This window comes from Delphinus delphis, chromosome 15 (assembly GCF_949987515.2).
Source record: "Delphinus delphis chromosome 15, mDelDel1.2, whole genome shotgun sequence".
NCBI classification, from domain to species: Eukaryota; Metazoa; Chordata; class Mammalia; order Artiodactyla; family Delphinidae; genus Delphinus; species Delphinus delphis.
In genome coordinates this window covers 73,936,946-73,952,348 of record NC_082697.1, presented here as the reverse complement: position 1 = coordinate 73,952,348, position 15,403 = coordinate 73,936,946, and the positions used below count along the sequence as shown (strand labels likewise).

Sequence of the window (15,403 nt, the reverse complement as noted above, 5' to 3'; positions counted from 1 at the left end):
TGGCCCTTGGGTGAAGTGTAGTGCTGTGAGTCACTTCCCGATGGAGATCTATCAGGTCCCTTGCAGATAGTGGAATTCTACTGGATGTGCCCATATCACGTCTCAGTCTGAGCCTGTCAGCACTCTGGGGGCCTGCACGACCAAGCCCCTCAGCCTTCAAATACGATCAGCCTAAATCATTTAGGGCTCCTTCTTCAGCTTCTCTTCAAACTATTCATTCATTTGTTCATTCATTCATTCCACACAAAGGTGCTAAGCACTTACCCTGTGCCAAACACCATACTAGGAGCTGGAGGTGGAAAAGGTTAGCAAAACTCTTTTCTTACATCCTTATCTTACCCGTTCATTTCTAAGCTCCATTAAGACGGGGATTGTGTGGTATTCATCTTTACATCCTCAGGGCCTCGCACATTGCCTAGAACAGAATAGGCAGGAAATAAATGAATGCATGAGTGAATGAATGATTTGAGTACAACTCTAGAACATCTATAACCAGGACATGACATGGGCAGACCAGCCATTCTGGGCAGGAAATGAATGAATGAATGAATGAATGGAGTACAACTCTAGAACATCTATAACCAGGACATGACATGGGCAGCTCAGCCATTCTGGGCAGATTCATCTCAATGAGGGTAGCAAGCCCAGAGGAGGCCCTTGACACCTCAGAGCCTAGTGAGGGTGCCTGTCCTCCTGTCTTCAAATGACTGCCCACCACTGATTCCCCTCCAACTAGTATAGTATCTTGACACCCTGGTATACAGGGATGAATTGTGAGTGTATCATGAATAATTGGATACCAAAAATAAAATCAACATTTGCAAATAATCTAATTAAAATAATAAATTACAGGGGGTGTACTGTAGTTTTAACTTACACGTCCTAAAGACTAATGTACTAATCTTTTACTCACAGGCTTATTTCTTATGCATATGAGTTCTTAGTGAAGTGTGTGTTCATATATTTTACCCATTTTAACGGGTTGCTTCCTTAGTATTAGGTTTTGAAAGTTCTTTCTGTATTCTGAATATGATAATTTTTAACATATTTCTCCCACAAATGTGTTTCTGTACCTTGCCTTTTTATTCTCTTAAGGGTATCTTATAGACAAGTGAACCTTTAACATTCTGATGAGCTCTGATTTATCAGTTTGTACTTGTATGGGTCATGCTTTTGGTATCAAATAAAATTTTGCCTCTGTAACTGGCTTATTTCATTTAGTATAATGTCTTCCAGGTCCATCCATGTAGTTGCAAATGTCCTTCTCTTTTAAGGCTAAATAAGATTCCTTTGTATATATATATCACATTTTCTTTATCCATTCATCTGTTGAGGGACATGTGATTCCCCTTATATGAGATATCTAAAATAGTCAAATTTATAGAAGCAAAAAATAGACTGGCAGTTGCCAGGACATGAGAAGAGGGAGAAGTAGGGAGTAGCTATTCAATAGGTATAAATTTACAGTTATACAAGATGAATAAGTTCTAGAGACCTGCTGGACAACATAATCCCTATAGTTAAAGACAGTGTTGTGACTTCAAAATTTTTTAAGAGTGTAGATCTCATGTTAAGTGTTTTTACCACACACACATCAACAAAATTGATCAAGGAAATTTTTGGAAGTGATGGATATGTTTATCACTTTAATTGGGTGATGGTATCATGGGTGTGTACATATGTCCAAAGTCACCAAATGATATATATTAAATATGTGGTTTTTGTATATAAATGATACCCCATTATGCTGAAAAAGCAAACAGGTTGCAAAGATTTTCTACTATGAAATGTTATAATTTTAGGTTTTACATTTGGGTCTTTGATTCATTTTGAGTTAATTTTGCATATGATATAAGGTATGGATTTAAGTTCCTTTTTCGCATATGGATATTCAATTGTTACAGCACTAGTTAATTGACTAGACTATACTATCCGTTGTCCACGAAATTGTCTTTGCACCTTTGTTGAAAATTAATTGTCCATATAAGTGCAGGTATATTTCTGGACTTCTATTTTATCCCACTGAAGTTTTGTCTTCTTTTATGCCAATAACACACCGTTTTAACTACTGAAGCTTTATAGTAAGCCTTGGGATCAATAGTGTTAGTTTTCTAACTTTTTTTTTCTTTCCAATAAGGAGGCCTCTTATTTCTTTTTATTACCTTATTGTGGCTAGAACTTCCAGTACAATGTTGAACAGAATGGTAAGAGTGGACATCGTAACCTTGTTCCCAATCTTAGGGGAAAACATAGATGCCCTTTATCAGGCTACCTTCTGTTCCTAGTTTTCTGGAATTATTTTTCAGGAATGGATGTTGGATTTTGTGATAAGTTGCATTGGTTGATTTTCAAATGTTAAACCAACCCATCATCCTTGGCATGAACTCTATTTGTTTATCCTCTTTATATATTGTTAGATTTGATTTACCAAAAATTTGTTTAGAAGTTTTGCACTTACGTTTGTGAGGGATATTGGGTTGCAATTTTCTTTTTTTTGACAATGTCTTTGTCTTGTTTTGGTATCAGGGTAATCAGTTGGGACATATTCCCTCCCTTTCAATTTTCCAGAAGAATTTGCACAAATTGGTGCTATTCTTCATTAAATGTTTAGTACAATTCACCAATGAAGATGTTTAGGCCTGGGGATTACTTTGTGGAAATGTTTTAATCTACAAATTCAATTTCTTCACTAGATACAGGGTTTTTCAGGTTATCTATGTCTTCTCAAGTGAGCTTTGAGAGTGTATCTTTCAAGGAATTCACCTGTTTCATTTTTATTGTCAAATTTGTTGGCAAAAAAGTAGTTCAGAATATTTCCTATTATCCATTTACTGTCTGTAGAATCTCTAATGATGTTATCTGTCTCATTCCTGATATGGACAATGTATGTATGTCTTCTCTCCTTTTCTCCTGACTGGTCTGGCTAGATGTGTGCCAATTTTATTGATATTATTTAAAAACCAACTTTTGATTTCATTGATATTCTCTATTGTTTTCTGTTTTCCATTTTACTGATTTTCATTCTGTTATCATTTCTTTTTTTTTTTTTTACCCTGCCTTGGATTTATTTTGCCCTTCATTTTCTAGGGTCTTAATGTGGAAGCTGGGATTACTGATTTAAGACCTTTCTTCTTCTCTAATATAGGTGTTGTACATGTCCCTCTGAGTTCTGCTTGAGTAGCATCCCAGAAATTTTGATTTGTTCTATTCTGATTTTCATTCCACTCAAAATGCTTTCTAATTTCATTTTCGATTTCTTCTTTGACATATGGTTTATTTAAAAGCTTGGTATTTGGTTTCCAAATAGTTGGAGATTTTCAAAAGATTTTCCTGTTATTGACTTAGAATTTAATTTGATTTCTAATTCAATTCCATTGTGGTCATAGAACATATCTCTATTACTTGGATTCTTTGAAATTTCCTGAGACTTATATATTCTATAAATGTCATACAGACCTACTTGGTTGACAGTGTTGTTCAAATCTTCTACACCTGTATTGATTTTGTGTTTACCTGTTTTCTTATATATTGATAGAGGGTTATTCAAACCTTTTATTATAATTGTGGATTTGTCTATTTTTCTTTGCAGTTTCATCTGGTTTTGCTTCAGATATTTTGAAGCTTTCTTATTAGAAGCATAAACATTTAGAATTATAATGTCCTCTTCATGAATCAATCTCTTTATTATTATGAAATCAACATTTTTTTAAATCACTGGGAATGCTCTTTGCTCTGCAATCTACTTTTTCTGATACTACTATAGCCATTTCAGTTGTATTTTGATTAATGTTAGCATAATTTACATTTTACCTAACTGGATTTTTATACTTAAATGTGTTTCTTGTTGGCAGCATGTACTTAGGTCTTGCTGTTTTATCCAATCTGAAAGTCTCTGCCTTCTATTGGAGTGTTTAGATTATTTACATTTAGTGTAATTACTAACATGATTAGGTTTGAGCCTAGCATATTGGTATTTCCTTTCTATTTGTTCCACTGGTCTTAGTCACTTCTTCCTCTTTTTCTATCTTCTTGTGAATTAAGTGAATTTTTTATGACTCCATTTTATCTGCTTTGCTGGCTTTGTTTTGTTATTTTAGTGGTTGCTTCAGGTTTATAGGATATATCTTTAACTTATGACAGTCTACCTTTAAGTGACATGATATCACTTCACGTATAATGTAAGAATATTATAGTAGTATTCTTCTATTTCACTACTCCCAACCCATGCACTATTGTTATCATACACTTTATTTTTCCATATGTTACAAGCCCAATATTCCATTATTCATGTTTTTGTTTAAACAGTCAATATGTTTTAAACAAATTTAAGTAATAATGAACAATATTACATATATAAGTAGTTACCATTTCCAGTGTTCTGCATTTCTCTGTGTAGACCTGTATTTCTTTCCAGTATCATCTTGCTTCTGCCTGAAGGAACTCCTTAGACATTTCACATCTGGGGAGTCTGCTGGTGATTAACTGTTTCAATTTTCTATATCCAAGAAACTCTTTCTTTCACCTTCATTTTTGAAAGGTATTTTGCTTCTAGTGTGAAAGGTATTTTTTGTTTGTTTTTCAGTGTTTTATTATTTTAGAGATGTTGTTCTACTATCCTCTCAGCTGGTTTATTCCTAACAAGAAATCCACTATCATCTTAATCTTGTTCTTTTATATATCACATGTCTTTTTACTGTGGCTGATTTTAAGATTTTCTCTTTATCACTGGTTTTTGGCAGTTTGATTATGATATACCTTGGTATATATTTTTTTCTGTGTTTCTTGTGCTTTAGGTTTATTGAGCTTCTTGTATCTGTTGAGTTTATAATTTTTATTAAATTTAGAAAATTTCAGCCATTTTTCCTTCAAATATTTTTCTGCTTTATGAAGGAGTCTCTCCTTAATGGCCTCTAGTTATACATTTATTAGATTGCTTAAGGTCCCAAAAGTCCACTGATACTCTGTTCTTTATTTTTCTCTCTTCTCTCTGTGGTTCATTTTGGATAATTTTTATTGCTATAACTCCAAGTCACTAAGAAAAATCACTTTTATTCTGAAATTTCTAATTTGTCATAAATCTCATCCAGTGTTTTCTTCATCTCAGACATTGTTTTATTTCCAGAAGTTTGATTGCATTTTTTATTATATCCCCCATGTCTCTACTTTTTAAACATACTGAATACCATCCAAATAATTGCTTCAATGTCTTATCTGCTAATTCTAACTTCTTTGGCAGTTCTGCATTGGTTTTGTTTATTGAGTTTTCTTCTCATTATAGATTATATTTTCCTGCTTCTTTACATGTCTGGTAATTTTTTATTGGATTCCAGACACTGAATTTTATCTTGTTGGGTGATGCCTATTTTTAAATTCTTATAAATATTCTTGAGGTTGGTTTTGTTTGTTTGTTTGTTTTGGCCACACTGCACAGCTTGTGGGATCTTAGTTCCCTGACCAGGGATCCAACCCAGGCCCTTGGCAGTGAAAGCATGCAGTCTTAATCACTGGACTGCCAGGGAATTCCCCTCTATTTGGGACTTGACTTTAAGATTTCTTAGGCGGACCCAGAACCGTGATTAGACTTAATTATTCTATTGAGGAAAGACACTTTATGTACCCTACCAAGTGTCCCATGAATCATGAGGTTCTCTGTTCTGGCTGGTGGGAGCAAGCTTTATTCCCATCCTGTGTGAGTGGAAACCATCTTTCAGATGGTTCTTTTACCAGCCTTGAGTAGTTTCCTCATAATCCATGCACCAGTCAGTATTCAGCTGAATACCTGGGGGCTGCCCTCTGCAGATCTCAGGATTCCTCTGTGTGGCTTTCACCTCCCTTGTGCCCAGTCCTCTGAATTCTAGCCACCTTCATCTCCCCAAACTGTCAGCTATCTCTTCTCAACTCAGGGAGCCTGCCAGGCTCTGCCCGGCTTTCCCCTCCCTGCAACACTGCCTGGATACTCTCTCAAAGGAGTATCCAGGCAGTTACAGGGCCCACCACATTTTTTTCATCTCTTAAAGAAAACTCATTTTTTGGCTGTGTCCACTGTCTTGAAAATGTTATATATATATACTATTTGTTGGGTGGTTATTTAAGGCTGGTTAGTAAATGTGGTCCCTGTTACTCCACCATGACCAGAAGTGAAAGTCCTACACTTTCTTATGAAGAGAGAGAAAGTGGTGATCCTATATTGGGTTGGCCAAAAAGTTCGTTTGGGTTTTTCTATAACGTCTTATAGAAAAACCCAAACGAACTTTCTGGCCAACCTAATACCTGGCCTAAAAGACAGGCAAATAACCCACAGCTTCTCTTACCTATGTCACCATTTTTGATGTACCATTAATAGTTGTGATCATGAATAATCACAGAATTTATATTGAAATTTTTCACTATTTTAATTAAAACATTTTTAAAATCTATGCATAAATCTCATTAAAAGTAAGGAACTGAAGAAAGTTTAAGGGGTGCTGTCTACATACACGTTGTGCATAAGCGAGACTGATCCATGGTCATTTTGTGTAATTTGAAAGTGAACTGTTGCTAGACCAAATATACATATAATAATAATGCAGATGAAATTCTCAACAAAGGTACTATGGTAATAATATATGTAAATCTGTATATCATATCCTTTTCTACAATACAGGTAAGATCCATTTATGCTGTCTCTTCACTGTATATAGTGTTAAAAATAAAATTTAATGTTTTTAAACTTTTATTACCACCATTTATTTTTCCTTCATAGCCTTCCTCCATTCAAACATTCATTCAACAAATATTCACTAATTGCCTAGTACTGTACTATGCTAGTCCTTATAAAACACCAAATTTAATTATTTTAATGGCTACTTTAATTACAAAGTTATAAAATGCATCTGGGGCAACTTTTTTTTGCTTCTATAAAGAACATTACAGCATTCAAAATCCAGGGATATTCATTGGAATGTGATGCACAGGTACACACAATGCATCATGCATGTATCACACGTAAGCATAATCATCATAGATGTGGGTGTATCTCTACTTGCTTTTTTTTTTTTTTTTGCGGTACGCGGGCCTCTCACTGTTGTGGCCTCTCCCGTTGCAGAGCACAGGCTCCGGACGCGCAGGCTCAGCGGCCATGGCTCACGGGCCCAGCCGCTCTGCGGCATGTGGGATCTTCCCGGACCGGGGCACGAACCTGTGTCCCCTGCATTGGCAGGCGGACTCTCAACCACTGCGCCACCAGGGAAGCCCTCTACTTGCTTTTTGATGTGGGTCAGGGATGGATAAAGGTTGGCAGAGATAGTCAAGTTGGGGAAAGTGTTACGAGAAAAGAAAAGAGGAGTAGGCATAGGAAAAGGATCAAAAGGAGGTTATAAAAGTTTGACACATATGATAAAGACTGGAGAAGCTTCTTCTGGACGTTGACTCTAGGAAAGAAAACCGCCCCACAGGGGATGAGAAAGTAAGACCTGCATGGAGGGCAGCTGGAGCTTGAGTTCAAGGTCAAGTACTTTGGAAGTCGCTGGAGGTCAGAGGACCCAAGTTTCACTCTCCTCTTTCTTCAAGATTCTCACTAGTAAGAGAACACACACTATGAGGGTGCTAAATGGACACCAGAGGATCATCCTTACTAGTGGGCCAGATGGTACCAATGACTCCAAAGAATATGGCTTTCTGCTAAACTATGTTAGCACATGTGCCTTGGGCTATATTCCTGGTCGGTCTCCTCATACCCTGCCAGCTTCATGGAGCACCCCAGGCTGGACTCATACACCCAGTTACTTCTCAAAACGGGCCCCTACCCTGACCCAAGTGTGCATACTCACGGGAGTCAGACGCCGAGGAGAGCCCATGGACTCTCTTACCCACCCAGGAGGCAGACGGCCTAGAGAGATGCAGTGGAATATTTTTTGCTTCGGAAGAACAGTGACAACCCCCAATGACGTGGACCAAGGCCTGATGGGATCTGAGAGAACATCAGCCACTCCCTGCGCAGGTGAAGAACTGAGTAAGTGGTGGGAATGGGTGTGGAGGTTTTCACCCCAAAACGCCTCCTCCAGGACACAGACCAGAGGGCATCTCCACTTTGGAAACATGCAGAAAAAAGGGAAAATGACTCCCTCTTTACCAGAAAGAATCGTTATAGCTTCTCTAACTTCAAAACAAGACACATTTGCTGAGTGTGTGGCTCCAGGCGCTCCTGGAGCTTGGATTTCTGACACAATCTTATCTGTTATTATTCTCAGCACAAGTCAGAAAGCAGAGTTCGGAGCACTTTATTTTTTAACTCAAATTTTCTTTTTTTTTTTTAACTTTTTAATTTTTTTAACATATTTATTGGAGTATAATTGCTTTACAATGTTGTGTTAGCTTCTGCTGTATAACAAAGTGAATCAGCTATACGTATACATATATCCCCATATCCCCTCCCTCTTGTTTCTCCCTCCCACCCTCCCTATCCCACCCCTCTAGGTGGTCACAAAGCACTGAGCTGATCTCCCTGTGCTATGCAGCTGCTTCTCACTAGCTATCTGTTTTACATTTGGTAGTGTATATATGTCAATGCCACTCTTGCACTTTGTCCCAGCTTCCTCTACCCCCTCCCCGTGTCCTCAAGTCTATTCTCTACGCCTGTGTCTTCATTTCTGTCCTGGCCCTAGGTTCTTCAGAACCTTTTTTTTTTTTAGATTCCATATATATGTGTTAGCATACGGTATTTGTTTTTCTCTTTCTGACTTACTTCACTCTGTATGACAGACTCTAGGTCAACGCACTTCACTACAAATAACTCAATTTCATTTCTTTTTATGACTGGGTAATATTCCATAGTATATATGTGCCACAACTTCTTTATCCATTCATCTGTTGATGGACACCTAGGTTGCTTCCATGTCCTTGCTATTGTAAATAGGTCTGCAATGAACATTGTGGTACATGACTCTTTTTGAATTATGGTTTTCTCAGGGTATATGCCCAGTAGTGGGATTGCTGGGTCATATCGTAGCTCTATTTTTAGTTTTTCAAGGAACCTCCATACTGTTCTCCATAGTGGCTGTATCAATTTACATTCGAACCAACAGTGCAAGAGGGTTCCCTTTTCTCCACACCCTCTACAGCACTTATTGTTTCGAGACTTTTTGATGATGACCATTCTGACTAGTGAGGGGTGATACCTCATTGTAGTTTTGATTTGCATTTCTCTAATGATTAGTGATGTTGAGCATCCTTTCATGTGTTTGTTGGCAATCTGTATATCTTCTTTGAAGAAATGTCTCTTTACGTCTTCTGCCCATTTTTGAATTGGGTTGTTTGTTTTTTTGATATTGAGCTGCATGAGCTGCTTGTAAATTTTGGAGATTAATCCTTTGTCAGTTGGTTCTTTTGCAAATATTTTCTCCCATTCTTAGGGTTGTCTTTTCATATTGTTTATGGTTTCCTTTGCTTTGCAAAAGCTTTTAAGTTCATTAGGTCCCATTAGTTTATTTTTGTTTTTATTTCCATTTCTCTAGGAGGTGGGTCACAAAGGATCTTGCTGTGATTTATGTCATAGAGTGTTCTGCCTATGTTTTCCTCTAAGAGTTTTATAGTGTCTGGCCTTACATTTAGGTCTTTAATCCATTTTGATTTTATTTTTGTGTATGGTATTACGGAGTGTTCTAATTTCATTTTTTACATGTAGCTATCTAGTTTTCCCAGCACCAATTACTAAAGAGGCTGTCTTTTCTCCATTGTATATTTTTGCCTCTTTATCAAAGATAAGGTCACCATATGTGCGTAGGTTTATCTCTGGGCATTCTATCCTGTTCCATTGATCTATATTTCTGTCTTTGTGCCAGTACCATACTGTCTTGATTACTGTAGATCTGTAGTATGGCCTGAAGTCAGGGAGCCTGATTCCTCCAGCTCCGTTTTTCGTTCTCAAGATTGCTTTGGCTATTTGGGGTCTTTTGTGTTTCAATAAGAATTGTGAAATTTTTTGTTCTAGTTCTGTGAAAAATACCATTGGTAGTTTGATAAGGATTGCATTGAATCTGTAGATTGCTTTGGGTAGTATATTCATTTTCACAATGTTGATTCTTCCCATCCAAGAACATGGTATATCTCTCCATCTGTTTGTATCATCTTTAATTTCTTTCATCAGTGTCTTATAGTTTTCTGCATACAGGTCTTTTGTCTCCTTAGGTAGGTTTATTCCTAAGTATTTTATTCTTTTTGTTGCAATGGTAGATGGGAGTGTTTCCTTAATTTCTCTTTCAGATTTTTCATCAGTGCATAGGAATGCAAGAGATTTCTGTGCATTAATTTTGTATCCTGCAACTTTACCAAATTCATTGATTAGCTCTAGTAGTTTTCTGGTAGCATCCTTAGGATTAACTATGTATAGTATCATGTCATCTGCAAACAGTGACAGTTTTACTTCTTTTCCAATTTGGATTCCTTTTATTTCTTTTTCTTCTCTGATTGCTGTGGCTAAAAATTCCAAAACTATGTTGAATAATAGTGGTGAGAGTGGGCAACCTTGTCTTATTCCTGATCTTAGTGGAAATGGTTTCAGTTTTTCACCATTGAGAATGATGTTGGCTGAGGTGTGTCATATATGGCCTTTATTATGTTGAGGTAAATTCTCTCTATGCCTACTTTTTGGAGGGTTTTTTAATCATAAATGGGTGTTGAATTTTGTCAAATGCTTTCTCTGCATCTATTGAGATGATCATATGGTTTTTCTCCTTTAATTTGTTAATATGGTTTATCACATTGATTGATTTGCATATATTGAAGAATCCTTCCATTCCTGGGATGAACCCCACTTGATCATGGTGTATGATCCTTTTAATGTGCTGCTGGATTCTGTTTGCTAGTATTTTGTTGAGGATTTTTGCATCTCTATTCATCAGTGATATTGGCCTGTAGTTTTTCTTTTTTGTGACATCTTTGTCTGGTTTTGGTATCAGGGTGATGGTGGCCTCATAGAATGAGTTTGGGAGTGTTCCTCCCTCTGCTATATTTTGGAAGAGTTTGAGAATGATAGGTGTTAGCTCTTCTCTAAATGTTTGATAGAATTTGCCTGTGAAGCCATCTGGTCCCGGGCTTTTGTTTGTTGTAAGATTTTTAATCACAGTTTCAATTTCAGTGCTTGTGATTGGTCTGTTTATATTTTCTATTTCTTCCTGGTTCAGTCTCAGAAGGTTGTGCTTTTCTAAGAATTTGTCCATTTCTTCCTGGTGGTCCATTTTATTGGCATATAGTTGCTTGTAGTAATCTCTCATGATCCTTTGTATTTCTGCAGTGTCTGTTGTTACTTCTCCTTTTTCAGTTCTAATTCTGTTGATTTCAGTCTTTTCCCTTTTTTTCTTGATGAGTCTGGCTAATGGTTTATCAATTTTGTTTATCCTCTCAAAGAACCACCTTGTAGTTTTATTGATCTTTGCTATTGTTTCCTTCACTTCTTTTTCATTTATTTCTGATCTGATTTTTATGATTTCTTTCCTTTGGCTAACTTTGGGTTTTTTGGTTCTTCTTTCTCTAATTGTAAGGTTACCTGTAGGGTTAGTTTGTTTATTAGAGATGTTTCTTGTTTCTTGAGGTAGGATTGTATTGCTATTAACTTCCCTCTTAGAACTGCTTTTGCTGCATCCCACAGGATTTGGGTCGTGTGTTTTCACTGTCATTTGTTTCTAGGTATTTTTTGATTTCCTCTTTGATTTCTTCAGTGATCTTTTGATTATTTAGTAGCGTATTGTTTAGCCTACACGTGTTTGTTTTTTTTTACAGTTTTTTTCCTGTAATTGATATCTGGTCTCATAGCACTGTGGTTGGAAAAGATACTTGCTACGATTTCAATGTTCTTAAATTTAACAAGGCTTGATTTGTGACCCAAGATATGATCTATCCTGGAGAATGTTCCATGAGCACTTGAGAAGAACGTGTATTCAGTTGCTTTTGGATGGAATGTCCTATAAATATCAATTAAGTCCATCTTGTTTAATGTGTCATTTAAAGCTTGTGTTTCCTTATTTATTTTCATTTTGGATAATCTGTCCATTGGTGAAACTAGGGTGTTAAAGTCCCCTACTATGATTGTCGATGTTTGACAATTTGATTTTCGACAATTTCGATTGTCGATTTTCCCTTTTATGGCTGTTAGCATTTGCCTTATGTATTGAGGTGCTCCTATGTTGGGTGCATAAATATTTACGATTGTTTTATCTTCTTCTTGGATTGATCCTTTGATCATTATGTAGTGTCCTTCTTTGTCTCTTGTAACAGTCTTTATTATTACTATTTTTTTTGCGGTACACGGGCCTTTCACTGTTATGGCCTCTCCCGTTGTGGAGCACAGGGTCTGGATGCGCAGGCTCAGCGGCCATAGCTCACGGGCCCAGCCGCTCCGCGGCATGTGGGATCTTCCTGGACCGGGGCACGAACCCGTGTCCCTTGCATCGGCAGGCGGACCCTCAACCACTGCGCCACCAGGGAAGCCCAATATAGTCTTTATTTTAAAGTCTATTTTGTCTGATATGAGAATTGCTACTCCAGCTTTCTTTTGATTTTCATTTGCATGGAATATCTTCTTCCATCCCCTCACTTTCAGCCTGTATGTGTCCCTAGGTCTGAAGTGGGTCTCTGTAGACAGCATATGTACGGGTCTTGTTTTTGTATCCATTCAGCCAGTCTATGTCTTTTGGTTGGAGCACTTAATCCATTAACATTTAAGGTTATTACCGATATGTATGTTCCAATTACCATTTTCTTAATTGTTTTGGGTTTGTTATTGTAGGTCTTTTCCTTCTCTTGTGTTTCCTGCCTAGAGAAGTTCCTTTAGCGTTTGTTGTAAAGCTGGTTTGGTGGTGCCGAATTCTCTTAGCTTTTGCTCGCCTGTAAAGGTTTTAATTTCTCTGTCAAATCTGAATGAGACCCTTACTGGGTAGAGTAACCTTGGTTGTAGGTTTTTCCCTTTCATCACTTTAAATATGTCCTGCCACTCCCTTCTGGCTTGCAGAGTTTCTGCTGAAAGATCAGCTGTTAACCTTATGGGGATTCCCTTGTATGTTATTTGTTGCTTTACCCTTGCTGCTTTTAATACTTTTTCTTTGTATTTAATTTTTGATAGTTTGATTAGTATGTGTCTTGGCGTGTTTCTCCTTGGATTTATCCTGTATGGGACTCTGTGTGCTTCCTGGACTTGATTAACTATTTCCTTTCCAATATTAGGAAAGTTTTCAACTATAATCTCTTCAAATATTTTCTCAGTCCCTTTCTTTCTCTCTTCTTCTTCTGGGACCCCTATAATTCGAATGTTGGTGCATGTAACATTGTCCCAGAGGTCTCTGAGACTGTCCTCAATTCTTTTCATTCTTTTTTCTTGATTCTGCTCTGCGGTAGTTATTTCCACTCTTTTATCTTCCAGTCACTTATCCGTTCTTCTGCCTCAGTTATTCTGCTATTGTTTCCTTCTAGAGAATTTTTAATTTCCTTTATTGTGTTGTTCATCAATGTTTGTTTGCTCTTTAGTTCTTCTAGGTCCTTGTTAAACATTTCTTGTATTTTCTCCATTCTATTTCCAAGATTTTGGATCATCTTTACTATCATTACTCTGAATTCTTTTTCAGGTAGACTGCCTATTTCCTCTTCATTTGTTTGGTCTGGTGGGTTTTTACCTTGCTCCTTTATCTGCTGTGTGTTTCTCTGTCTTCTCATTTTGCTTATCTTACTGTGTTTGGGGTCTCCTTATCGCAGGCTGCAGGTTCATAGTTCCCTTTGTTTTTGGTGTCTGCCCCCAGTGGGTAAGGTTGGTTCAGTGGGTTGTGTACGCTTCCTGGTGGACTAGTGCCTGTGTTCTGGTGGCTGAGGCTGGATCTTGTCCTTCTGGTGGGCAGGATCATGTCTGGTGGTGTGTTTTGGGGTGTCTGTGAACTTATGGTTTTAGGCAGCCTCTCTGCTAATGGGTGGGGTTGTGCTCCTGTCTTGCTAGTTGTTTGGCATGGGGTGTCCAGCACTGGAGCTTGCTGGTCATTGAGTGGAGCTGGGTCTCAGTGTTGAGACGGAGATCTCTGGGAGAGCTCTCACCGATTGATATTACATGGGGCTGGAAGGTCTCTGGTGGACTATTGTCCTGAACTCGGCTCTCCCACCTCAGAGGCTCAGGCCTGACACCCAGCCAGAGCACTAAGACCCTGTCAGCCACATGGCTCAGAATAAAAGGAAGAAAAAAAAAGAAATAAAATAAAATAAAATAAATTGAATAAAATAAAATAAAATAAAATAAATTGAATTAAAAAGTTGTTAAAGTAAAAAATTTTTAAATATTATTAAAATAAAAAAAGTTTTAAAAGTAATTTTAAGAAAAAAAGGAGGGAGAATAAATAAACAATAAACAAATCCACCAATGATAACAAGAGCTAAAAACTATACTAAGATACACATAAAAATCAGAAACTAGTCAGTCAGATACAGGAAACCCCAAGTCTACAGTTGCTCCCAAAGTCCACCACATCAATTTTGGGATGATTCGTTGTCTCTTCAGGTATTCCACAGTTGCAGGGTACATCAAGTTGATTGTGGAGATTTAATCTGCTGCTTCTGAGGCTGCTGGGAGAGATTTCCCTTTCTCTTCTTTGTTAGCACAGCTCTCAGGGGCTCAGCTTTGGATTCGGCCCTGCTTCTGTGTGTAGGTCGCCCTCTGGTGTCTGTTCTTCGCCCAGACAGGAGGGGGTTAAAGGAGCGTCTGATTAGGGGGCTCTGGCTCACTCAGGCTGTGGGCAGGGAAGAGTACAGAATGCGGAATGCGGGGCGAGCCTGCAGCGGCAGAGGCCAGCATGACGTTGCAACAGCCTGAGGCGCGCCTTGTGTCCTCCTGGGGAAACTGTCCCTGGATCACGGGACCCTGGCAGTGGCGGGCGGCACGGGCTCCCGGGAGGGGAGGTGGGGATAGTGACCTGTGCTTGCACACGGGCTTCTTGGTGGCTGCAGTAGCAGCCTTAGGGTTTCACGCCCATCTCTGGGGTCCGCGCTGATAGCCGCGGCTCGCGCCCGTCTCTGGAGCTCGTTTAGGCGGTGCTCTGAATCCCCCCGCACTGTGAAACAATGGTCTCTTGACTCTTAGCCAGTTCCAGACTTTTTCCCAGACTCCCTCCCGGCTAGCTGTGGCACACTAGCCCCCTCAGGCTGTGTTCATGCAGCCAACCCCAGTCCTTTCCCTGGGATCTGACCTCTGAAGCCCGAGCCTCAGCTCTCAGCCCCCGCCCGCCCCGCAGACAAGCCTCTCGGGCTGTTGAGTGCCGGTCGGCACCGATCCTCTGTGCGGGAATCTCTCTGCTTTGCCCTCTGCACCCCTGTTGCTGCGCTCTCCTTCGTGGCTCTGAAGCTTTCCCCCAGCCAACCCCCGTCTCTGCCATTGAAGGGGCTTCCTAGTGTATGCAAA

General features: G+C 38.6%; 1 protein-coding gene across 1 annotated transcript in view; it reads right to left on the bottom strand.

Annotated features, from left to right (window-relative positions):
- Window positions 1–331: 331 nt before the first annotated feature.
- The window catches only part of TYW1 (tRNA-yW synthesizing protein 1 homolog), a 222,014-nt gene continuing 206,942 nt past the window's right edge, over window positions 332–15,403 (bottom strand). Inside the window, exon 17 of the mRNA XM_060032201.1 lies at window positions 332–415. The gene's annotated coding sequence lies outside the window, so the exon portion shown is untranslated. The remainder of the gene's footprint in view (window positions 416–15,403) is intronic.